Source organism: Furipterus horrens, unplaced genomic scaffold (assembly GCF_987537825.1).
Source record: "Furipterus horrens unplaced genomic scaffold, mFurHor1.1.pri manual_scaffold_2, whole genome shotgun sequence".
In the NCBI taxonomy this organism is placed as follows: Eukaryota; Metazoa; Chordata; class Mammalia; order Chiroptera; family Furipteridae; genus Furipterus; species Furipterus horrens.
In genome coordinates, this window is record NW_028327172.1 from 71,438,015 (window position 1) to 71,445,318 (window position 7,304).

Consider the following 7,304-nt stretch of genomic DNA (forward strand, 5'->3'; position numbering starts at 1 on the left):
TTCCATCTCTTCCAGCTGCCATAACCAACTTCCAAATTCTCTTGCTTCTCTCCCCTAAATATAGAAAATCTGGCAGCTGTCCTCTCCCTGGATTTCTAACACCCCAATTCAGGCCACCAGCCTCTCGCCTGACCACATACTGGAATATATCCCCTAGGCCTACAAGCCAATCTCTCCCACAGCTGCCAAAGGGAGTTTTTAAAAACTCCAATCTGATCATGTCACCCCCCTCTTCTTAAAGTGTACATTGCTTTTAGGATGAAATCCGAATTTCTTAGCATGGTCACTGCCTGTCTCACCAGCTTCACTACTTTCCATACAGTTCTTCAGGTTTATCAGGCTCCTTGCCTGCTCCAGGCCCTCCCTTGCCCAAAACACTCCCACAGTAGCCTTTCTGCCTGGCCAATTCTTATTCACCCTGCTGATATCAATGTCACTTCCCTAGGAAAGTCCATCTGAGTCCACTAAACTAGATGAGCTCACTGTGTTACATATTCTTGCAGCACTGGCACTACTGGTTACTAGTTGTGGGCCTTGGGAAAGTTACTTGACCCTCCTGTGCCTCAGTTTTCTCATCTATAAAGTGATTATGCCTCTTATGATTGTGATAAGGATCAAATGACAAAACTACATAAAGTGCCTGGGACAGCTGATGAGTGCTATAGAAGTGTTATTTTTTTACTGTTGCCCTCTATTTTTTCTTCTTAATGATAATCACAACTACAATAAAACAAGTGTTTGTTTAACTGTTCATTTCTTTAACGTTTGTCTCTGCCTTTATATGGAAGGTTCATGAGGACAGGTCCATGACCATGTGTACCACTCTTATCTCTAACACTGAGCACAAATGCTTTGCACATAGTAGATCTTTTATTAAATATTTATTAAGTATCTGAAAGACTCTGTAAATGTTTCACCTTGAAAACATTGTTCAAAAACAAGCAGTCCAACTTACACTCATTTATCCACACACTCAAAGCCTACATTAGAGGCCAGAGATTGGCTGGTCTGGGCTTGATGGATGGGGAAGTGAAGGTGAAGTGGACACATTCTCTTTCCTCAAATACCTCACAGCTTAGTGGGAGAAATAAGGCATGTGCACAATTAGCTATAATGCAAGTTGGAAAGGGTGAGTTTGTGAAAGGTGGGGTGTGCCAAGGGGCATGTGTAAAGGAGTGGGGCTCATACAGATCAGTCTGTTTGTGGCAGGCAAAGCTTGGACAAGAGCTTTCTAGGAGTGAATGAAAGCATGGGTGCTGTGATGTTTCTCTCCTTGTCAAAATATATACACCTGACAGGCTCAAATGTCCCCTATTCCAGAAGACTTCCTAAACCACCCCCACCCCCGTTGTGCTGAATCCCCCCCTCCCTAGCACTTTCTTCTTCTGGTCCGGCATTTAGCTTATTTTTCTTTGTGTGATGGTTGATTGCATCTCTGCTTTCTCATTACATATCAAGTTCCTCTGAGGATCTGGACAGAATCTGCAGTTTTGTAAGCTGCTGTCAGCCCTGGCAGAGTTCTTTACATTTAGCAGAAAGTCAATCCACATTTGCTGAATTTCTAATAGAGGCAAGAAAGAGAACTTACTAAGAAATGGGAAGTGAGGGAATCAAAGATGAAAAGGGACTTCTGGCCAAGATGGAGGCCTAGACAGACACACTGGGTCTCCCTCCACTACTAAGAAGGAATACAACTACCTCAAATCCAGAGACAACCAGAAGTTCCAAAAATAGAGCTGCATGGAAGTCCAACAAACAAAGACATAAAGAAGAAATACACATCGAGACAGGTAGGAGGGGTGGAGCCGGGATGGAGAGGATGCAGTGTGGTGGTGGCAGCATCAGGCCAGCGGAAAGTGCATTCAAATGTTTTACAGTGTAGGGAGGGACACCTGGGGAGCAGTCCCAGCACCAGACCAGACTGCACAGTTCATGATTCCAGCACCGGGGAAAATAAAGCCTCATTGCTTCTGACTATGCAAACCAGTGGGGGTTGGGGTAGAGGAAGAAACTGCCAGTCTTTCAGAAGAGTCCGTATGGGTATAGAAGTGGGAGAAGTACCTGGAAAATAGGCAAGTGCTGAGCAAGAGACATTGTTCCCTCTTAGACCCCTCCCCCACATACAGCGCCACAATGTAGTGAGACAAGTCACCCCATACTGATGAATACCTAAGGCTCTGCCCCTTACAATGTCACAGGTACAACAGCTCTACCTAAGACACAGAGGCAAACAAACACAGGAGCCTGTCAAGATGAGGAGACAGAGAAGTATGTCCCAAAAGGGATAATGGATCAAAGTTCCAGTGGGAGAACTAAGCGATGAGGAGATAGCCAACCTAACAGACAAGGAGATAGCCAACCTAACAGATGAGGAGAGAGACAACAGATATAGAATTCAAAACACTGGTGATAAAGATGCTCACAGGCCTGACAGATATGCTTGAGTACAGCAAACGGATAAGAGAAGAAGTGAAGGCTATGCTAAGTGAAATGAAGGAAAATCCACACAAAACCAATGGTGACGGGAAGGATACCGGAATTCAAATCAATGATTTGGGACATAAAGAAGAAAAAAACAGTCAACCAGTACAGAATGAGGAAACAAGAATCGAAAAAAATGAGGAGAGGCTTAGGAACCTCTGGGGCAACTTTCAATGTGCCAACATCTGAATCATAGAGGTGCAAGAAGGAGAAGAATAAGAGCAAGAATTTGAAAGCTTATGTGAGAAAATAATGAAGGAAAACTTCCCAAATTTGGTGAAGGAAATAGACATACAAGTCTAGGAAGCACAGAGAGTCCCAAACAAGCTAGACCCAAAGAGGACGACAACAAGACAGATCATAATTAAAATGACAAAGGTGAAAGATAAAGAGAGAATCTTAAAAGCAGCAAGAGAAAAGTAGAGTTACCTACAAAGAGGTGCCTATAAGACTATCAGCTGATTTCTCAAAAGAAACTTTTCAGGCAAGAAGGGACTGGCAAAAGTATTCAATGCATTGAAAAGCAAGGACCTATACCCAAGATTATACTATCCAGCAAAGCTATCATTTAGAATGGAAGGGCAGATAAAGTGCTTCCCAGACAAGGTAAAGCTAAAGGAGTTCATCATCACCAAGCCATTATTATATGAAATGTTAAAGGGACTTATTTAAGAAAAAGAAGATCAAAAGTATAAACATTAAAATGACAACAAACTCACAACTATCAACAACTGAATGTAAAGAATAAAAATAAACTCCAACTAAGCAAACTAGAATAGGAACAGAATCATAGGTAGGGGGATCATTTGGAGGGTTATTGGCTGGGAGGGGGAAGGGGGAGACATGGGAAAATGGTGCAGGGACTAAGAAGCATAATTTGTTGGTACAAAATAGGCAGGGAAGTTAAGAATAACATAAGAAAGGGTGAAGCCAAAGAACTTATGTGCATGACCCATGGACATGAACTAAGGGGGGTGGGATTGCTGGAGAGAAGCGGGATACTGGGCAGAGTGGAGCAAAGGGGAAAAACAATTGGGACTACTGTAACAACATAATCAATAAAGTATACTTTAAAAAAGGAATAAAAAAAGATTTTATAAGAATTTTTCTCAGGCTGGACATTCTTTTGTCATCAGTTGTCATGTCTTTTTACCAACTCTTAGCCATAACAGTTTCTTAGATTTCGCTTGTTTCTGATATTGTTTTCAAAAAAATCATTGTAAAGTGCATTTAGAGATTAAATGGTGCTCCCTGTCCATACCCTTTGTCCCAGTGCCATTTGTTAGAAGGAGGCCAGAACACTTGAGAGCCTTACTGTTCCAGAACCGTTTAGTTTGTTGGAGACCTTTGACTTTTGACACTTAAATATGAGACCTTTTGCAACCAAAATAGTCCACGTCGAAGTAGTTGAGCCCATTACGCTGTCTTTTCTGTTTATATATTTATTTGTTCATTCATTCAATTAATATTTGCTGAACAACTATTTTGTATCCATACCATGGTCCGTGCTGGGGCTGCAGCAGTGAGCAAACAGGTCAGGGGGCTTTCTTCCATGGAGCCTACATTCCAGTGAACGAGGCAGACAACAATGAAACAAACAGACTAATAAAATGGTTATGTTGTGTAGTAAGTGCCACAAAGGAAAACAAGGGAGATAGACAATAACAGGAAGAGGGGCCCACTGTAGAGAGGGAAGTCTGGGAAGCTCAGAGCTGAGCTACAAAAGGTAGGAAAGGGTGTGAGGGTGCTGGAAAGGAAGAGCATTCTTGGTATAGAAAGCAGAACATGCAAAGGCCCTGAGGCAAGAAAGAACAAGCAGGGCACAGGAACTGATAAAAGCAGGAGCAAAGTTGGAGAGGTGAGCATAGACCAAATAGAATGGGCCTTATAGACCAGGCTAAAGAATTCAATTATTATTAAAATTAAAATGGAAATTTTGGTAAGAACAAAGCCAAGATTCAAAACAGGGTTGTTAACTCTAAAGCCCATGATTTTTCTGCATTGTTGTAGGTGTCCACCCCTAAGGAAATTCTAAAATGTGTTAGATGGATGGGGGCTGCCCAGAATGGTGGGCAGGTGGATTAGAAATAGACTGTCTAGATAGTAAAGGAATGATCAGTGAGGGGACAATTGACTTAATGAACGAGATAAATATGCCCCCCAAAAGGTCAGCCCATGTTTGTGCATTTTTCTTGTTTTGTTTACATTAGTATTCCTGTCGTCAGTGACTGGAGGTGTTTGGAGTTTTTGTAGAAAAGAAAGAAGTAAAATGGAAAGACAGGAAAGGGTCTCCGCCAGAAAGTGAGGAGATCAGATCTGTGTGCAGCTGGTGGAAGGAGCAAGGCTGGCAGTGGAGAGGCTGCTTAGCGGTCTGCTGCAGTGATCCTGCCTGAGCACAGTTTATGGTCTGCAGCCTAATGAGAAACGTACTTTGAATTTATTAGCATAATATATTCAGATGCATTACATAGCCTAGGGAGAGGGCTGTAACAAATTACCACAAATTTCGTGGCACACAGTTATCCTCTGAGTTCTGGAAGCCTGAAATCAGTTTCGCTGGAATAAAATCAAGATGTCTGACATAGCCGTACTCCCTCCATAGGCTATGGTGAAGAATCTGTTCCCTTGCCTTCTCCAGCTTTCAAAGCAGCATTCCTTAGCTTGTGGCCCCTTCCTTTATCTCCAAAGACACCCGCATAGCATTTTACTTCAGTCATCACATTGCCTTCCTCTGTAGTCAGATCTCCCTCTGCCTCTCTTTCCGAAGGACACTTGTGATTACACTTATGACAAGTTTGGGTAATCTAGTATCAACTCCTCATATTAAGATCTTTAACTTAATCATACCTACAAAGTTATTTTTTTTGCCATATAAAGTATTGGGTTGGCCAAAGAGTCTGTTTAACTTTTTCTGTAAAGTAAAAGACACATTTTTCATTTTCACCAGTAGCTTTATTGATTTGGATATTTTGAGTATGTCAGCTATCTCTCGCATGGTATACCATTGATTGTTCTCAATTAATGTCTCAATTTGATTGCTATCAACTTCAACTGGTCTACCCAACCATAAAGCATCGTCCAGCAAGAAATCTCTGGCATAAAACTTCACAAACTACTTTTGACATGTTCTATCAGTCACAGCACTTTCTCCATACACTGCACAAATCATTTTTTTTTTTTGCATTTCAGTTGTGTTTTTACCTTTCTTGAAATAATAAAGTATAATATGCCAAAAATGTTGCATATTTTCTTCCATCTTCAATATTAAAATGGCTACACAAAAACTCACCAATTTTGATGTTTTTTTAAAAAATGTATTCTGATATGACTGCTGTCCTAATACAATCTAACAAAATTGTTTTGAATGAAGTTAAAGACATCTAAGTGTTACTAGAGCCTTCTTACGGAAAAAAACGAAATGAACATTTTGGCCAATAATACTCACAGGTGAGAGGATTAGGACATAAAATCTTTGGGGACATTATTCAGCCCACCTCAGAGAACTAAAGAGAGAAAGGTCCTGGTGTCAGACCCTGAGGCATGCTAACATTTAGATAAGAAAAAGGAGAAGTAACTAGGGAAAGAGACAGAGATGAAATAGCAGTTGAGGGAGCTGGAAAGCTGGCAGGGGGTCATGTTGCAGAACCGATAAACTAGACGATGTGTAGAAGGAAGGAGTTCTCAACTGCTGCCAAAAGGTTGAATAAGATAAAGATGGGGAAGAAGCCAGTGGGAATGGCATGATGGCTATTGATTTTGACAATAGCAGCTTGGCATGAGGGGGAGGAGGCGATGGGCATTCTGGAATGGGCTGAGGAATGCATGGGGTGAGGTGGGGCAGGCAGCATGGTGGACCATGCTTTAAGCTCCGCTACCAAGGGAACAGAGAAGCTGGGTTGCAGGGGACTAAGGAGTTAAGGACAACGGCTCTTGTATTTTTTGTTTGTTGGTTTGTTTGTTTGTTTTTGATTTCTATTTTTAATGGTGGGTACTGATGATGACTTCATGCAGGAGGAAAAATTGATAACTGAGGAAATGAAGTCCTGTGAAAGCAAGAAGGATGATGAGGTTCAGAGCTGAGTGAGACTGGCCCTGCTAGGAGCAGAAACACTTCTATGGTAAAAGGAGGAACAGGTGTGTGTAATGTGGCTGATCTTCTCCAAGGAGTGAGGCTGAGAACGAAGAAGTGTGGTATGTTTGAGGAAACAACTTGGAGAGTCATATTATTTGTGGAGATATATTGTTATTTTGTTTCATTTCCTTTAGCAAGTATAAATAGGATAGCTGCTAAGTATCTAAAACATAATCTTCTTTAACCAACTTCCTTCCTCAGGTTTAACAACAGGTAATTTTTAGTTAAAAAAATTTAAACATGCAAATAGCCATCTTATATGAAACTTTATTAAAAAGAGAAATAGTATAATCAAACTACTTTGTGGTTTTGCGTTCTTTAAAAAATAACCTAAGGAAAAGGAAAAAAGCTTACAACTAAATAATTTTTTATCTAAGTGAGTTATAAATAAGGCATTTCTCATAATTATTATTGTGAAATTATACAGCCTACACATGGATGAAGACTGTAGAGCACCTACTGTAAAATCACATTATCAGTGGTTAGCAGGGTGGAATTCAGAATCCTTTGGGGACCCTGCTTGATAGGACATTCAACCAAACTATGAACAGAACTATTAGCATTCAAATCCTGTTTTTCTGTAAAACTAGCTGCTATCAAATTACCCATTACCCCTCACCAAGATGAAGATGAGAAAGTATGAAAGGTCCCTCCACCAGAGTATTTATTATATCCTGCTCAAAAGACCCAT